Source organism: Notothenia rossii (genome assembly GCF_949606895.1).
Source record: "Notothenia rossii genome assembly, chromosome: 10".
In the NCBI taxonomy this organism is placed as follows: Eukaryota; Metazoa; Chordata; class Actinopteri; order Perciformes; family Nototheniidae; genus Notothenia; species Notothenia rossii.
Window position 1 is genome coordinate 58398247 of NC_136908.1, and position 20198 is coordinate 58418444.

The window sequence follows — 20198 nt, forward strand, 5'->3', positions numbered from 1 at the left end:
AGGTCTCACTCCGACATATTCTCCCTCTACCATAAGTAACATGTAAAGATTGAAGTTTCACAATTCAACCATGCATGTTAGACAGATATACATTTACATCTGGAGCTAGATTGACTTTAACTATAAAAAGTAGTATGCGTTTTAAAATGTAATTTTTCAGTCACCGCTCCGCTTTATGCCGTATCGGTCTGGAAAGTGGGTTAGATTTTTTGCTCACGAGTGCGTTGTCTTTGCTAAATCATAGACGATCTTTGTTACTGGTTTCTGAGCTGGTGAGGAGGAGAGCGAGAATCCGTGTGGACCACAGCTTGCTGCTGCAGCGGCTCGGACACACACACACACACACACACACACACACACACTGGCCGGGCACACACATACACACGCTCACACATCATCATTTTCTACAGCATTATCACACACTCACTGCCGGGGGAGGACACGGGAGCCGGTTTGCAGCCGAAGGTGAGTTGGAACATCCTTTTTTCTTTCTTTGAAGATGGAGATTTATGCTCCCCCGTTGTCTGCAATATCAACATATGTCGCTGGAGAATTATGGTGCAGTGGATGTGTCAAAGTCAGTTCTTTGGTGATGCTGCTTCACTGGGATGACCAGGTGCAATATAATGGATGCCGATTGTCGTGTTTGATTTTTTTGTGTGTGCTGGGCATCAAAGCAGCACTGCACTGCATGCATGTTGGAGAGGGAATGTGTTGATCTGCTGCTGCTGCTGCATGGATGATGTGTTCAGGGTTGCAGCAGCAGGGCTGGTTAGAGCTCATTGTTGCTGCCGGCCGGTGCAGGCCTGCAGGCTGAGAGGATTATTTGATGTCTGCCAGTGATGCTGCCAGATGTAGCTCAGCTCCTCAAGCTGTCAATCCAATTGTTGTGACTTTAAGACACACAGGCCCTGTTGGCACATATTACATTCAGACATATATGGATAGTCAGCAGGTGTCTATTGGTCAGTATGGCGGGTGGGGGCCTCTTTTATTATTATTGATAAACCTTTTTCATTGATTCTGCCATAAAATAAACAAGAGGGCTCCATGAAGGAATATTATTTGTGATGTAGAATTGTCTTAAGCATGATAAAAGACAGAGAGGAGAGGGCACCATTAAAGATGTGCTCTGCAGTTGGCAGTTGACATTGGATTGGTCATCAAAGGAGATTCATCTTTTGGATTGGATATCCCCACATGTTAGGAATTCTTTGGATTCAGTATCGGTACAAAACATGATAATTCAATTAATATTTCAATACATTTCAAGCAAAAATGGACACTGGTTTTAGATTCTTAAATGTGATAATTTGCTGCTTTTCCTTGTCATATTTGATAATCATATTGACAGTGTGACTACTTTTAGACTTTGCATGAATAGAATGTGATTTATTTGACCCTCAACCACAGTGTACATTGGTTACAGGCAATATTGAAAGAAATACTCTTACACTTAAGTAAAAAAAGGAATACCTCAGTAGTAAACAAGTCAAGTAAAATGTCAAAATGGCACTTAAGTAAAAGCACTGAAGAAGTATCATCTAAATGTACTCAAAGAAAGCCAAGTACACATTTTCGATGTGATATTATTCCGTTGAAATCACTTACCAATGCATGCAAGAGCATACGTTGGGATTAGTGGTAGTAGGTGTGTAGTGCAGTACTGCATCATATCACTTTTTTTAGTGTCAAGAGAATGTTGTAAAAAGTACTACATTTCCCTCTAAAAATGTAGAGAAATATATGTATAAAGTAGCATAAAATGGAAATATTCAACTAAAATTAATAGTATATCAAAATCGTACTTTACTACTGGACTTGAGTAAATGCAGTTACATTCCAATAGTGTGAATTGGTGCCTATACTAAGGCTTTAATATAGGCACCAATTTTCATCCCTTCTGTTTATCCTGCCCAGTTGCAGTGAATGGGGATCCCTCTGTTGCAGCTGCTCTATAATGCTAACATTAGCCCGCTAACCTACATTCTCAAAGTTCCTGTCAGCAACTCATACTGTATTCGTATATTCAGCAATATAGGACGATGAGGCTCTCTGCAGTTGTTTTCTAACCTTTTGTTTGTGAAGCATAAAGAAACATAAACAGCTTGATTTGAGGTTATTCAGTGCAGACAGTGAAATGTCACAGCAGGAAAAAGCACAGGTGTAAACAATCACATTTAACGAGTGGGTGAATTCCATTAAGACACTTGAATAGAGCGCAGCCCTCTTTAATGTTGTGAGTAACACCTGTGCTTTCACACTGTAACCAATCACTTTATATCAATTACAAAATACCACACATAACATATTTCACATTTTAAGGTGAGATACTTCATGTACTGGTCATTTTGTGAGTTTGGCTTCTTTTTTGCTTCACATAACTTGACTTTCACATTAGATGAAAGACCCAGAATTCACATACAGGTGTATTTGACAAACTTTGTCGATTTGCATCTGTATATTTCTCCTTAATTCAACAATATTTAGCATCAGATTTAAACAAAAACATTTCCAAAAACACAGTGGTATCTGTGTATTTTTATGTTTTATTAAAAAAAACTCTACTGTAGCCTAAGAAATGACTTTTTTCATTGATGTTTCTTTTTTAAATAATATTTATTTCTAATCATTCTGAAAACTCCACTTAGCACTGACATACGAAAAACTCCAGTTTCATTATTTTTGTTATTCATTAATAACCTTATTTTTAGGACATTTTATTAAAAAAAATATGGCTTTTTGGATCTACGTAGTCATAAAAAAAGATATCCAAAATCCCATATAAATACAAATATGTTACTCTTTTTGTTTCAAATGTTAAGACCTCTTTTTCAGAAATCCATGCAAATTAAACATGCCTCATTTGCATATCGACATGTGTAAGTGTTAAACCAAAGAAGAGTCTTGGTCACTAGACACAGTGTCTCCCCTTAGATACTGAACAGCTCCATTTATCTTAATGTATCTGGGCTATTAATCAATTAGTACCAGTGGGAGCACATCTCCATTTGAGAATGAAACTCACCGGATGACGTGGCATTTCATGGCGGGTATCGAGCGTTGGCAGCCCCATCACCATTCCTGAGCCCCCCCCCTCCCATCACAAGACATCGCCTCACCTTGACAACTCCCCAGCACTGAGCCATTACTCAGGGCAGACGCAGAGTCCCCCTCACTCTCCTCCTCACTCTCCTCCTCACTCTCCCATTTATCCACGGCTCATTAGACACAAAGTCAGGTGACGGAGCTTATGGTGAGTTTTCATTCTCATTCTGTCTCCTTAAGTGATTACACAATTTTCAGACACGGAGCGATGCGCAAGATTGCTTGGCATGCTGTTTGGGGATTATAAGGTCCAGGTTAACTTCTTTAATTTCCCTCAGGCAACATTGAAACTGTAGATTTTACTTGCAGGAAGATTGGACGCCAAAGAAAACACTCTGAAACACTTCAATCACAGGGCCAAAGTAGTTTTACTCTCTTAAACCTCTTGTGTACGTATTGCAATTCTGATACACTGGCATACCTTTATTAAATATTCTTCCCATTCTTGATTCTTTACCATTAAAGTTTACCATTAAAGGGTGTCGTATTGTCATACTGATATTCTGTACAAACTGTGAAGTCCACTGAGACAAATGTACAATTTGTGATATTGGGCTATATAAATAAACATTGATTGATTGATTGAATGGTTTGTAAAATAAAAAAGCAGAAACTGCTTCTCACAGTTTCCTAATGCCCATGATATGATATATTTAAAAGGGTTTGAAGGAAGTTGTGTTTTGTCAGCTCTGTCCACAATTATGTTTTACAATAATCATCATCAAGACATAGGGCTGCTCGATTATGGCAAAAATCATAATCTCGATTATTTGGGTCAATAATTGTAATTGCGATTATTCATTGACTTTGAAAACATCCATTTATTGGAGAAAAACATTTGAACAGTATGTTTTTAACAATTGATTACCCTGAACTTTAAGTATAATTCAACTGAAAAACCAAAAAAAAAAAAGTAATAATAATAAAAATATTCGTTTTATTTCGATTACATTGTTTTCGTAATCGTTCCAAGCCATAATCGTAATCGCGATTAAAATACGATTAATTGAGCAGCCCTAAGACATATTATACAAAGTAATGAAAAAGGCCCAAAGCATGTTCTAAAATTCACTTAAATTAAAAAAAATTCTGACCCAAAAGTCCAAAAACTGAAAGATATTGAATTTTAATGGATAATAATTAGAGAAAAAAACTAAATAAATCTTTATATTTAAAAGTTCAACCAGCAAGTTGTGCTGTTCTTCTTGGCTAATTGAATCCCTTAATTACCTTAACTGTATATCGACAGAAAGGTAAAAACTCGTTATCAAGCTGCATATTAGCATCGTTACCAGCTCTCAGGTCAGATCTATTTTAGTTTTTTAGGAGCCCAAACCATCCCTGATATACTGACGACATGCTGTGTGAAAATCAGGTTTCACATCTGCACTTCCCAGCTGTAGTATGCAGCTGATGTTGTGTGCATTTGCAGCACTGCACCACTTCAGGTGCTGCTGCAACAAGGAAACATTTGTTTTGAATTAATCCCTAAGGATTGTTCAACTATATTAGCAACCTCCACTGAGGATGTAGATGATGTCGTCCTGTTTTTTCTGTCTCAGTGTAGTTTCATTAACCCCTGGGACGTCTACGTGACCACTGTGCAAGGAGGCTGCAGCCAAATGGATATAATGAGCACCATAGAGTCTTCAGTATGCTTTAGGTTAATGACCTGAGCCCCCTGCAGCGATGATGGTTAGGTAAATAAACTCCCCCACACCCTTGCCTCTCAGCTTGACATGTTTGGGTAGCTGTTTTCATTAAGTGACCAGGGCACATTAAATTAGCGTGACTGGCTGCAGTTTGATGAATTGGTAAACTGGGGACAGTTAAAGGGTCTTTGCTGCTGCTGCTGGTGGTGTTTCTGAACGAGCAGATGCTGTTCTCCCTGCCTTCCTTCAAAGACAGATGGGTTTTTGTTTGTTAGGTGTTTTTTTTTAGGAGATGATGTTATTGCTTGGAGATGGGGAAGACCCAGTTTCTGCACAATAAGGCCAACGAGGGGTGTCTTAGACAGGCTTTGACACGAGGGACATACTGGTGTTGTTTCACCGATGTGATTTAAAAAAAAAATGATTTTAAGAATAACCATGTGGTTTGTGAACACTAATCTAAGATGGCACAGTTAATTGATCAATCAATTAGTCAATCAGAAAGAGGGGTTAGGACAGAGGAGGAGAGGAAAGGAAAGGAGATGGGATCAAGACGAATGGAAAGTTCAAGAAGAGAAGCAATGGAGTGGAGAGAAAAGTAAAGGAGATATATTCAAAAATAGAAAAGGAATGAGATAGGAGAAGGGAGAGGAAAGGAAAAGGCAAGGTCAGGAAAGGAAATAGGAGAAGGAACAGAATGGAGGAGAGGAGACAAAACACAAGGAGAAGAGGTAAGGAATGAAAATAAAAAGGGTAGGGGATAAAGAAAAAATGAAAGAGAAAAGGAGAAAAGCATAGCATAGGGGGAAAAGTGATAAAAACATGTGTGCAATGACTGAGGAAGAGGAGTAAAAGTGATTGTAGAGGAGAAGAGTGACATCCTGCTGCGATCACCAGCTGTGCCAGGACACATCTGAAGAAGAGCAAGAGACTGGAGACTAATATAAGGAGACATAACAACACACACACACACACACACACACACACACACACACACACACACACACACACACACACACACACACACACACACACACACACACACTGATTTTTCCTATAAATGTCTTTTGAACAGATATGGTTGTTTCTTGTTATAATATGTATCAGGAGGTTTGGGTCTGATGGGAGTTTTGTGGATCAGGTGGACAACAGATGGGACAGTGGGTGAGAGCAGAGGAGCTGCCAGACTGGTAGTAGCCGAGTGTGAAAACATACCAGCAATATCCGTCTGATTTAATTTTATATACTGAGCCATATGCATGCAAATATTACTTGTTTTTTAACATGGCAGACGATTCAAATCCTGTTGCACTCATAAGAAAAGAAAATATTTGAAAATCCCAATATGTATAGCTATATCAAAGGCACATGATAGTGATAGACGATACCAGCTTTAAGGGGAACAAAGGAGCAATGTTTAAATCTCAGTGGTGGGAGCTTAAATCTTTGTACAGTAGGCTTAAAAATAATTTTGCCCCCTCATCCACCAGAATCTTTGTCACAGCTCTAAAATGATTAGTGCGGATTTGGGTCAAAGAAGCCATTGAAGAGCTCTTATTGTCACATCACACACCCAGTTGGTTCAAGGTGTGTGTGTGTGTGTGTGTGTGTGTGTGTGTGTGTGTGTGTGTGTGTGTGTGTGTGTGTGTGTGTGTGTGTGTGTGTGTGTGTGTGTGTGTGTGTGTGTGTGTGTGTGTGTGTGTGTGTGTGTGTGTGTGTGTGTGTGTGTGTGTGTGTGTGTGTGTGTGTGTGTGTGTGTGTGTGTGTGTGTGTGTGTGTGTGTGTGTGTGTGTGTGTGTGTGTGTGTGTGTGTGTGTGTGTGTGTGTACCTTCTTTCATGTGCTTCTTTCACATAGGTGGAGATATTTTTACCTCCAGTCATCAGGAGAGTCCTTACACAGGATTTGTAGAGTGTGTATTTATATTGCTTTTTGAAGCGTTTCATTGGCCCGAAGACATGTCATTTTCCACATCTTAAAGTGGCTTTATGCTCATTTTCAGTTTCATATTTTATGCCTCTACTGTGACATTTGTCCATGCTTTAATGTTCAAAAAGTTTCTGAATGTTGGTCTTTGTGGTGGCATTCCTAGTAGTTAAAAATAAAACTCAAATGTTAAGCATCTGTTAATCGTCAATGTGTGTGGTGGGAAAAAGCAGGTCCATTTGAATGGATGTGTCCTCGATCCTCGGTCTGACCCCACAGAGAAGGCCTTTACGAGGCCAGCCCCCCTTCAGTAAGTGCCCATCTAGTCTCACTGAAAGAATGTCTTTGTAGAAAAAGATACACTGCCCAGAGAGCAGAAGAAGAGGATGGAGAAGAGAGGCAGTGGAGGAGTCATCCATCAGCTTAAGTTGTGTCTGTTAACGGGTAAACCAATTAAAGACAGACATATCCTTGTCTTTATGGGCCTTGAAGAGAGACAGAGGGAGTCATCTTACATCTGTCTTTTTAAACATGATTTGTTTATTCCAACTTGTATAATCCTCATGCTCACACTGTGTGGTGCAGGGTCAATGGAAACCCCCATATGAAACACACTTGCATATACATGAGGTATATACAGGGCTTAACCAATGAATTGTAATTACATATTAAATTGGTTGTGATTTTGTATAACACACAACTGCCTCGGTGGATTAGAAGCTCATAGAAAATATAAACTAATGCAATATTCTGTAAAGCACCTTTCAATTCAGGAAATGGACTTCAATGTGCTTTACGATAATGGAAATAGACATCAACAAGGGCAGAGTTTCATAATTAATTAAATACAAAGGCAAGGTAACACTTGATGGTAATAATATTAAAAAGATTAAAAAAATACATTTAATATAAAACATACCAATGAGATCCACTTTCAACAGTGAAATAATATAGTTAAAAATAATACAATTTGACCTACATTTTTTGTTGAAATGTAGAGTGTTCAAACCCCCACTCACTCAGTAAAAATAGATGCAGTACCTACATTTGCAGCATGCACATCAATAAATCAAAACCAACTCACCCCCTGTCTTGATTATATTCATCATATATTTAAACAGGAAAGGGCAAATATTAACTTTTTGGCCAATATTGTATTTCTTCTGCATCTGCTGTATAAATGATCTAATTATCTTTATTTATTTATCAAAGAGGATCTATCCTGATGTTATTTTGGGAAAGCGAACACTGCTTCACTTGAAACATCCTGTTTGAAAGCCAAAATGTCTCTATAATATCTGGAAAATGACAGGGGAATAAGAGGTTTTGGTTTATTGATTTAAAAGCCAGATCAGGTACACAGTACATAAACCCATATGCTTGTTTCCTGTCAACAGAGCCGATGCATTGCAGGCTGTGGGTACTATGACTTACTGTTAGAGTAAGTCATTCCCTGTTTGTTCTTACTCAGCATCATTTGATGCCTCTGGATGTTGGCCCATAAAAGTCTATGGCGTTTCACATCAGTGATAATGCCCCACCCTGCTACTCTGTCCTCTCCCTCTCTGTCACACTTGAATCTGCTGCGCTGGCGTTTCTTTTGGGCCTGCCCAGATACTCTGCATTGTCCTCTAATGGCGCTTTTCCATTGCAGGACCTAGCACGGCTTAGCACAGCTTAGTCTGGCCTTGGTGGGCCAGGCTCACTTTAAGCTGCGTTTCCATTATGCTGCGTTCACACCGGACAGGATGCGATGTTTGGGGTCGGCGCGATTACATGTAAAGTCAATGCAGAGCCGTGGACATATGGAAATTTGTTTCGACGGCGTGCATGAAGCAGTTGATGCGAATTCCGCGTCGCGATTGAAGGGGGCCGTGACAAACGCTCAAGATCAATTTTTTCAACTCGAGCGTGAAATTCACGTGACGCGATCTCGCGGTAGCCAATCAGCGGTGAGGATCTCAGCCTGCCATCACTGACGTTGAACCAAAACATCAGCTGTTATCTGTTAGCACTCAGAAACTAAACAACTAAACTAAACAAGTACAAACCACAGACTGTCTGTGTCATGGCGAATACAGTCGCTGGTTTATTTATGTCTGTAGGCCATTGTTGTGAGTGTCGACGGTCGGAGCATATACTGCGTTAGCTTAGCCAAACTCCATTTAGAAAACACGCATTTTAAAAGGTTGTTCGCCTGCCGTCTGTCTGCAGACTTGTCAAAGCATTAATTCATGGTTTTTACTAACCGGTATCAGTTTGTTGTTACTTAGGCATCATTTTGAAACGTGTATTACAATTAAATCACGGTAAAATATGTTCATTTTGTTGTAGTTTTATCCCCCAAGCCTGCGCGTCTTGTTTGAATGATGCGAGTAAACACAGCTGACAGCCACGGTGAAACTCGAGCGTTTAGAGCGATGCGATAAGAGCGATTAGAGCGAAGCGAATATTCGCATCGCGTCCGGTGTGAACGCAGCATTACAGTTTAGTAACTGGGGTAGTTACTATAGTAACGCAGTCTAGGCGGGGCGATCGGCTGTTCGGCGGGCGGAGCGACGCTGCGTAAAACTGCCGTGACGTCATGTTCAATGCGAACCACAAAACCGAAACATCCGCCGTTAGCTGTTAGCACTCAGAGCTCACAGCTCCTCATATCTGTTCAAAAACTAGACAAAAGTTAAACAAGAATAAACCACAGACTGTCTGTGTCATGGAGAATACAGTCGCTGGTTTATTTATGTCTGTAGGCCGCTGTTGTGAGTGTGGACGGATCATACACAACGTTAGCTTAGCCTGACCAATCCGATCTCCATTCAGAAAACACGCATTTCAAAAGGTTTTTCGCCTGCCGTCTTGTCTGCAGACCGGTATCAGTATGTTGTTACTTTGGCATCATTTTGAAATGTGTATTACAATGAAATCACGGTGAAATATCCCCTTGCTAGCGATTCTCTCTGACCATTCAGCAGGCGAGAGTGTTTACGTCACCAGTTTAGCATATTCAGCCCGGTCGTTGGCCCGGTAAGAACCTCAATTTTTGGAGGGCCAGAAAAAAGGTGAAAAAGTAGCCCTGAGCCGGAACTACCCCTAGTGGAAAAGCAAAAAAAAGCGGGCCGGGCTTAAACTGTGCTGCAGTGGAAAGGTGCCATTAGAGCCAGGCTGCTTTACTCACCTTCCCTTTTTGCACCCTAACGGCCCGTCCACACAGCGGCGTGCGTTGACGCTTCACCATTCACTTTGAATGGGGTGACGTCACTTTTCGCCGAACTGCATCGTGGGAAGCGACGTGGAGCGTTGCTGGCGTTGCTCGCTGCAAAAGTTGAGCAGTGTTCAACTTTTGACGCCTCGACGGAAGCGTCAGCCAATCGAATCGTATGCCAGTACAAGCTCTAGCCAATCAAACCGCTGCTTGTGTGTCAGGGGCGGGAGATTCATGTGATTGGTTGTTGGTCGAGTTTCAGACACGCCTGCCGGCAAGCGTCAACACACGCCGCTGTGTGGACGGGCCGTAATGCACCAACGGCTGATGTTGTAGCACTTTAGCTTATTGGACGTGAGATATGAGGCATTTCATTTGTAGATATCGTTCAAGCATTAAATAATCTACTGTGTGTGTGATCTTTTCTCTGAAACCCAGATTGTAATCAGTGCATTTTCTCGTGAATTAGCTTCTACTTACGGTCTCCTGATGTCTGATCTGTGGGGAAGAGATAACCTTGACCAGACTGCAGATACACAGCGATGATACTCAGACTGAAATCAGACACACTGCAGTAAGGGATTATATACACAGGGATAAAGGGCCTTAAGAGATTTATTTCCAACTTTCACTCGATATGTCACCATCAGGATGTAACAACATGAGTTATTATCTTGTCAACTTTACAATGGTGCCATACTTTCTATCCTTTAGAATGTTTTGGCTATTTATAATTTTACAATTGCTACAAATGATAAAAGAAACACTCCATCTGATAATAGGCAAACTCAAAAGTAATTTCTTTGATCTTGGCTCATGAAGATAAACAGCATATGCACTACATTTAAATTGTTTTGTTCATCATTTACAATAATGACTATATTTTGGACAAAGATGAACCAGCATGAACGTCATTTCTCAATTTGTAAAGCCAAATTAACTCTCTCCCCTCTAAAATACAATTCTGCTTAACTTTTCTTTTAAATAATATAACTGTTTCCTCGTAGCTTCTAGGCTACACAGATTATTAACTGATTTAATGACTTGGCTAGAAGCCAGTAGCCATAGTTTTAGCACGATTGCCAAATTACTAATGAACATCTGTGATCTTTTTTCCACTTCATGTGGCAGGGCATGAAGTGGAGGGTGAAATTGTCTGATGTGGAATTGTCTTTTAACACAGGTCATAAAGAATGGGCCACTGAGTTATACGTAAAAACGGAAAGATTTTTAATTGATTGTCCTGGAAACTTGAACAACACGTTGTAAACACAACACTGACATATTGGCACCACACACTGTAGCCTAGCTATAGCCTAGCCCTAGCGCAGTGCTTCTCAAGCTTTTTTCAGTAATGTACCCCCTTTGAAACATTTTCTCAGCCAAGTACCCCCTGACCGACCCCGGACATTTTTGACAGAAAAAGCCTATATAAATAATTATAATATAGTGATGCTCCATCCAGTGTTTGATTTATTAACTCCTTAATACATGAATTACAACAAACTAAAGATTTTTCCAAGGAGTTTTTCAATTGAATTAATTTATGTTTGACAAACCAATGAACAAAATGATATATTATTAAAAACTATAAATACAATACACAAATGTAACATGTTTATATGAGGACCCCCTTAGTGGTTCTAGGAATATTTTATATGAAATTGTGTTTTCTATTTAACTTATTGTACCAAGATTATTTTTGTAATCAAGCATGGTTTTAACCCCTGCAGTACCCCAACGTACCCCTAGGGGTCCGCGTACCCCCATTTGAGAATCACTGGCCTAGCGCAAAAGTTAGCCAACATTCAATGCAACATTAGCATTTATGTGGTGTCGTGTTGTGTTGTGTTCCTTGAAGCGTGACACATTTAAGACTGTTATCCACTCTTCCCTTTAAGCTCTGTTTTGGTTTTTATTCCACCAACTCCTAAGGAAGATTGTTAGCGATATAGCTGCTAAATGCTCCATGCTAAATGTGTCTGTTTGCTGTCTGGTACTGGCCAGGCAGCCTAGCTTACAGGTCTGTTAAACAGGAAGTTATCGCCTAAAACAAAAGACACAGAAGAGACCTGCATTGGGAATCAAAGCAGTAAAGTTGCTTGGCATTGAAACCAAAACATTTGATAAAATATTGTTGGAACATTTTTGTTCGCGTATTTCCGTACATAATTTGACCGTTAGCATACATGAGTGAGAAAATGATTCACTGTTGTTTTGTCACTCATGTTATGAACTACATTGTACACATACATTTGATTAATTACCATTATAGAAGTATTTATAAGAGCAGCTGATGTTCATGGTTTGCAAGCTATAGACTTTTTAGTAGTAGTAGGCAATCTCTATAACACGGCATAACACCAATTCTTCAAGTTTATTGTTCTCTAATGGAAATGCAATAGACTAGAGACAACCTTGTTGTGCCTTTTAAAATGACCTTATCTAATATGACATTTAAACATATCCAAAGTCTTTAAGTCGTAATGTACTTTCATGCATGGAAGCGCTGCATGGCTCAGCACTACTCATGTTTGCCCAGCTTTTTCCACCCCAGTGTCCTCCCAGAATGTTCCCACCATATGCTACACACTGTCAGTATTGACTCTCAACCCACTCTCTCTCTCCTCCACTCTCTGCTCAGGTCCAGGACTCACAAAGCCCATTTAACCTTTACCCAGCGCTCCGTTGCTACCCCAGTTGCCGCAAGCAGCAAATTTTGATTTTTGTCGTGGTTAGTTTTTACGGAATTGTTGGGGAATATAGCTGTCTGTGTTACTGCTGACATTTTGTTCCTTTTCAAATAGAGGCAGCCCATGTTTGTGTCTATGACATACTCAACATAATTTTACCAACGAATATTGACCTGGAGAATATAAACAAAGAGTCTCAAACACTGCTGGTAACAGTCATTGCATTGTGTCTTTTCTAAAGCACCTTCACTTGTCATACGGTATATTCATTCAAGCTAGTCATCCATTACAGCTATGTGATATATTACCTGCAAGATATTTACTCGACAAAAGACCCATTAATAAGTGTGAGAGCAGCTATGTTTCTAAAATGGGTATCACATACTTTTCCCACACTCATTTATTCCCTGTAAACACTCACATAACCAGGTAACACACACCAGGGAGTGTCCCATAACTCTTGGATCACATGACATGTCCCTTGTTATGTCAGCGATGATATAGCTGTATGTGTGACTTACTTTAATAACTGTTTTCCTTTGGTGTCCGTACACACTTCAGTATTTGAATGATACAGCCTATTTGATGATGTTTTAATGCTGTAATATATAGCTGAGCTTTGAGTCAGGTCCAATGCACTTTGTGGCTGCCTCACTATCAATTATCTATATATTCATACATCAATCTCCTCACAGGCTGATGATTTCAGGGGAGGCCTCACTAGGTTTCTGCTATACAACAAAGAGAGTATAATATATAACATTTTTAGATCACCATTTCCCTCAATATGTTGTAGAAGCAACCAGCCTGCTTTAAAAACATTCATTAAATCCTTCTCTTTAGTTCTTTATGCATGTTATAATTTCATGAAGAAACGTCTCGAAGCAGGCCCAAGTGTGACAATGAATGAAGGCAAACATTCATGGTTTTATGGTCTAAAATATTTAAATTAGCTGATTTGCTTAACACTGTTATAAAAATGTAATATGTTTGGGGCTTTGGACTCTTTGTCAAACAAAACAAGCAATATGAATAAAATAAAAAAATGTTTAGATACTTTCTTTTATAGAATGGTTATTAGGATTATTTAGTCTTAAATTGCCCTATTGTTGATTGATTGTTTTGCCACATGACCTAATTTTAAAGTATTTAAAAAAATCGCCTAAAAAAACAACTACAATTCAAGCTGTTATAGTGAATTATATGACAAGCTGTTTTTTATTCACTGCTTCACTGTGAATGTGCTGCTAGCTTCCCAGGAAGGCTGGCTAGGGGTTGGCTGTAGGTGAATAATTGATAACCTCTTAAATATGCAAAGCTATGTCTCTTATCTTCTTGCTTAGAAGCACTGCCACAGCTTCAGTGTATCAAAGCCAGGCCACAAAATACTATGGTGATGAAATGTTGAGTGCTTTGCTGTAGGGCTGCTCAATTAATCGTATTTTTATCGCGATCACGATTATCGCTTGCAACGATTACGAAAACAACGTAATCAAAATAAAACGATTTTTTTTTTATTAATTTTTTTTTTTTTTTTTTCATTTGAATTATACTTAAAGTTCAGGATAATCAACTGTCAAAAACATACTGTTCAAAAAAAAAATCTCCAATAAATGGATGTTTTCAAAGTCAATGAATAATCGCATTTAATAATCGCAATTACAATTATCAACCCAAATAATCGAGATTATGATTTTTTCCATAATCGAGCAGCCCTACTTTGCTGCTTATGTCACTCGCTCTCACTGTGGCGGGGTTGAATTTGTGATGATCAGAGATGTAGTGTCCTTGTTCTGTCAGAGAAAAGGGAGTTGGATACAGTCTCAACATCAGGTTTAGTATTTGTTTAGGGATGATCTATCTTATATCGTCACTTTTGTCTTTTTTATGTTTTGGAATTCAAATTCCCACACAAGAGCAGTCACATTACCCACATTGATTAATAGTATATCAGGTATCACAGATCCATAAGTGTCAGCACATGGGGTTGAATTGACAAAAAAATAATTGATCCACGGATTAGGAACAGGAACCCGGAGGGCATCGTTGTAGCTGAGAGCGAAGGCCACTGTTTTTAGAGTGTGATCTTTTACAAGCTCATTAACACGGGCTGTAGTGGGTTAACTCGCTTATCTTTGTTAGCCAAATCCTAGAAGTCCTCTGAGAATCAGGTTCATGGTCAGTGCCATTTTAGTGTGCATTGGACAAAGAACTGCTATCCTGCCTAATTGAGTGCTGCTGGAATTAAAAACCCAAAAATGTGTTGGCATTTTTGTACTTCGGGTACTCTTGTCTCAAAGTCAATGTCTTTTTTTAAAGGGTTTTGTTTGGATTAAGATATATTCTAGTAGAGATGTCCCGATCCGATCACGTGATCGGGGATCGGAGCCGATCACGTGATTTTCAAAAGATCGGAATCGGGAGGAAAAAAATCGGGGATCGGGATTTTTTTTTTTTTTGAAATACTTTTAAAAAAAAAATTGTATTCAATGTTACAAAACAAAAATGACCATGTTCACGTCTTAAAGTCATCCTGAGGCCTTAGTTTTGGTTTCAAATTACAGAACATCATGTATGTGTTGCTTCTTTGGGGCTTGTTTTCATAGACCTGGTTGCTTATTTCTCTCAAATCTGGCAACAGAGTGGGCAGGGCGCAGTGTCTAATTGTAGCAGTAAGCTAACGAGTACTGAAAGCTTTATTTTGTTTTGATCCAATGCTGCACAACTGAACTGATCCAATGCTGCTGTGAAAGAAAGAAGCTATATCCATGTTGGATAGAATATCCAATTTAAATACAAAAATAACCTTAAGGGACCACTTGAATGCTTTTTTCTTTTTTTTCTCTGAATGCATTGCATAAAGATCAGATCGGGAAAAATCGGTATCGGCAAATTGTCAAAATCAAATGATCGGAATCGGATCGGGAGCAAAAAGAGGTGATCGGGACATCCCTATATTCTAGCATACATACAGTATGAACATTTTCACAAAGCAAAGCAACAAAACATACCAATTAACACAATACAAATACACAACGAACGGCTGTGTATTCATTTAGTTCAATCCCAGATCAAATGCCCGGAAGATCCTAAATGATCATTGAAAATGTTTTCTCTCAGTGATTGTTTGTTTTTCATGTGATGTGTCTTGATATTTGTCTATGTTGATGTTACACATGGAGCTGCTGTGATGCAAGTCAACTTTCAGACTTGATCTGACCATTAAAGTATTATCGTATCGTATTTGCACAGATCCAGTTGTGGACCGTCCCGATGTAAACCCTGTGCCGCTCTGCTGCGAGGTGCACTCATCAGCTCAGACATCATCTGTTTTTAGAGTCCCTTAGTGCTGACTGGGGTCTTTGTATAGAGATCGCTACATCCTCTCTTTCACAGCTGGGTGTGTGCTGTCTGGCCCGCCATGAGCTCAGCACCACTAGCCAACAAAGCTGAAGAGCCCTGTGGGCAGCAGTGAATATCCTGTTTGAATGTGTACAACCGGAGATAGTAAGCTGCTAAGGTCTGCTACTTTGTTAAGTCCTTCACAGTCAATAGCTGTAGTCATTTAGATGCTTTTCAGTAAGAAAGTGTAACAGGAATAATCTAACATCGACATTACATGTATTACAGATATCTTTTTACCAATGTAGGTACGGGGCTGCATTAAAAGGTAACGGCGCCTCAGATCATCCATATTGGCTATGCCTTGTGATATATGTTAGGATAGCTATAGGCATGCGAACCAATATCATGGTCTCAACATTGAAAGCTATGGAGGTTGTATTTATTTTAACTTGCTTTAAATCCAACATGTTTAAGATTATCTAGATTTCAGGCTGATTACAGTATAACTTTAAATGTTGTGATTGCGCTCATCTAAGAGACCTGGTGTTCTAGAGTCTACTCTCCAGAGAGGATAAAGAAGGGAAAAGATGTTGATTATAATCATGTAAAAAGTTCAGAGTTTGGCAGGTGTGAATGAAATCTTGTCGTCTGCTCATAAAGTCAGAAATCAGGCAGTTATTTGGATACATTCAGAGCCTTTTTACCAAAGAGTTGTCCTTGTTAGACATATTTATCCAAAGGGTTTTAATATAGTGTGGTATAAGCATGTTGTTGCATGAGCCTCAGACCAGACGGGTGTGGTTGAGTCAATACTTTGTTTATTGCATTCAATTTGACTGCAGCTTATTGTTTTGTCATTGTACATTTGTTTAAAGAAAAGCAGGATGAATGTAGAAAGCAAATCAAGTAGGTGTGTCCTTGGGTTCATGTGTATGAACTGCAACACCTAGCTGCATGCGTGTCCATTTCGTGCTACGCTGATCCTGCTTACCAAAGCTAGGAAGCAACGACATTACTGCTTTACTGGACCATGACGGCAACCAAATAAATCCGACCAAGCCTTTCAATTTGCTGCTCAGGTGGGGTCATGAATCATGACTGTCACATGATTTAGGATGAGCCCCAGGAACATTAGCATGTGGCTTCTTTAGCTTTTTAAGTAATCTATTGTTGTTAGTCCACAAAATGTAGGCTCCATAGCTCTCAATTAACAAAAGCCGAGAGCTACAGTAGAGGAAGCCATGCAATGTAAGTGTTTTTTTTACCTCAAGGGGCATAAACACATACAGTACTTACATGCAAAAATGCAATACACATTTGCACGTTCCTTCAGCATGAGAGCCCTTGCTAGTGCTTAATTCTGCTGTTGAATTAGCGCTCTGTTTGCCTGTGACAGTCCGGTTTCAGAAGTGGACTGTTAATGTCAAGTCTAGCTGGTCTCGTGAAGTGTGTTTTAGAGCTTTCACATTAATCTAGTGGAACTGCTGAGTTGAGTGTAATTTGTCACTTTGGCTTAGTCAAACAGAGTGGGCCATCCTTATAGCATTTCACTATTCTCACTAAAATCTCATTGTGTCCAAATGCTGTGCAGTGTGTATAAACTATGATGCTATCGTTGCTATGGATCCAATCTTTCCCTCATAATACTTTCATGTTTTACCATTTCATTTCATTTTTAATGGAAATTAAATTGTTACCTAGATTATATGTAACCCTTTTACTAACCCTCTAACAATGTAAATGTTAATACTACAGCTCTTAACAAATAATCATCATTAATGGTAGGATGAATAAGGGCAATAAGAGGCATCAGTTTTTTTAGAATTTAAAGATAAAACAGATATTAGCCTGAGTAAATATTTTTGATTGAGTACTTGCACTTGAGTTAATCAATATTAAAAGAGACTGGGGACAGCAGACAGACCCAGTGGTCAAAATAATCTAAAACATGTCCTTTCCTCAGCAGCTTTATTGATAATAGATAGAAGATGAGTATGGTGACACACTCAATGCTTTAAAAAGTAAGGGTTCAAGGCTTCGAGTAAGGGTTTCTCGTCCAAAACAAAAGTCCTTTCGTAAAGAATCGTCCAGTGTACCCTATGCTAAAGGAGATAATAAGGAAACATTGAAACACCTTCACTTAGCATTGATAGGAATCGACCAGATATATCCGGGCTGCCATTTAGGTTCTTCCGGGTCATTTCTCTCAGTCCTAAGCAATAACTATTCAAGCGCAGCCTATGTGGATGGATTTTCCTTCCAATTGTACATATATGATGTGGGGGTTAGTCCTGATATTTGTCTTGCCCCTCCTCCAATGTTTAGGGATGGCTGGGTAAAAGGTGACGGGAACAAGCTAAAGTTGGACATTCTTTAACACTTTGTGACAAGAAAAGTCATTGGGCTGCTTCTCAAAGGCTCAGGAACTTAAGTGTTTTTTTTATCACTTAATTCCTCAAACAGAAGAACTCAAGTATTGGTATAAAGGCAAGGGGCAGACATTTCTCGAGATAAAGGCTAATGTCATCATGCTAGTACGCTCACAATGATGGTAACCAGCTAATAGGGAGGTACAATATTAAACATGTTCACCATTTTAGTTTGGCGTGCTTGCAAGCTAACATCAAGATATTCATTGACTTCAAACGGAGGCTCTGGCTCTGGCTTAGAGACCCTCTGAACCCTTAACCACTGGGCCTATGTCCAGTATGTCAGTTTGATAAATCATCCTGCTAATCCCAACATGGCTGGGCTTCACCTTGGGGTAATCTGCATGAAGGTGCTATCGGACCGATGGTCAGAACATCCCTCTATGCTGTATTCAAATCCAGAGTTACGACTGACATGAAATATCACGGTTGACGTACTGTCAGCAGGGCATAGTCTGATCCATACCCTGATTTACATATACACAGAAAACCTGGGGGGAGGCATACTTCAAATTTAAAATACCATTCCCTACAGCCCCTTGATCTTTTCTAAAATAGCAAATTCAGTAATGTCATCGCCTGCAATCGCTCATCTCTAGTTTTGATCTTTCTTCAAAGAGAATTGCATCGCATGTTCGCTGCAAGACCTTCCAATTACACGGCTGTGCTTTGTTTGTGTGGTGTGAGCCTAGCAGAAGAAGCCTGCATAGTCTCAGTATGATATGATAAGCCTACAATCTGGCGTCACTCTCCACGCTTTGGCTTTTGTTGAACCATTCAAATAAAAGTGATATCCCATTTACAGCACATCTCACTTGGTTACAGCTGCACTACCAGACAGAATGTAGCAAGTGTGCTCTTCACTCATTACAGCTTTAAGCCTGAGAACAAGGTTTTTGTGAGGAATCCTGCATTAATGAGATCACAGACGGGAGAACTCCCACTCCACTGGTGTTACTAATATTAGGAGGCCTCAATCCTCTGTTTCTCCTTTTCTTTCTGCCTCTCTCTGTGTTAGGTGGGATATATGCAGTCAATATTAGACGTCTCCCAGGCATCCTATAGGTCTATACCCTTCGATGTTTGCCCTCCCTTGTCAACTGCCCCTTTGTTCCCTCACATTCTCATTTCCACGTTCCCATTGCCCTCCACTCATTTTCACTCTCCATTTATCTCCATCTTTGTCTTTCCCTTGCCTCCCGTTTGTGTTAATACTTTAGATAAAGTGGTCTCTAGGGTTCTGGCTGCATGGGCAGTTTTCGAACGTCTTTTCTGACATGTCAATGAAGGCCGAGATCTGCTCAGTTAAGCACTCTGGGTGTTATTCTGCTTGACTTTCTCCATGGTGACGCTTGTAACATCCTCTCAAATGTCTCATTAACCCTTTATACCCTTGGAATCTTTCGTCAAGCTTAGGGCTGCACAATTAATCGTATTTTAATCGCAATTACGATTATGGCTTGCAACGATTACGAAAACAACGTTATCGAAATAAAACGATTATTTTTTTATTATTATTATTTTTTTTAATTATAATTTTTTTTATTGGTTTTTCAGTTGAGTTATACTTAGAGTTCAGGTTAATCAACTGTTAAAAACATACTGTTCACATTTTCTTTCTCAATAAATTGATGTTTTCAAAGTAAATGGATAATCGTTTTTAATAATCGTGATATAAATTATTGACCCAAACAATCGAGATTATGATTTTTGCCATAATCGAGCAGCCCTAGTCAAGCTTCATATTCCTCTGAAATCATGGCAGTAAATCATGACACAGTGGCTGAATTGCTATTTCTGCTCAAGTATGCTTAGGCAATGTTCCATACTTCTTTAAAGTCTAT

At 39.4% G+C, this 20198-nt stretch overlaps 1 protein-coding gene across 5 annotated transcripts in view; it reads left to right on the top strand.

Moving 5' to 3' along the window:
* The first annotated feature begins 280 nt into the window (after positions 1 to 280).
* The window catches only part of nrcama (neuronal cell adhesion molecule a), a 66447-nt gene continuing 46529 nt past the window's right edge, over positions 281 to 20198 (top strand). For 4 of the 5 annotated variants that reach the window (XM_079654010.1, XM_079654009.1, XM_079654008.1 and 1 more), the window contains exon 1: positions 281 to 465. The gene's annotated coding sequence lies outside the window, so the exon portion shown is untranslated. The remainder of the gene's footprint in view (positions 466 to 20198) is intronic. The other variant, XM_079654007.1, reaches the window with a different exon arrangement.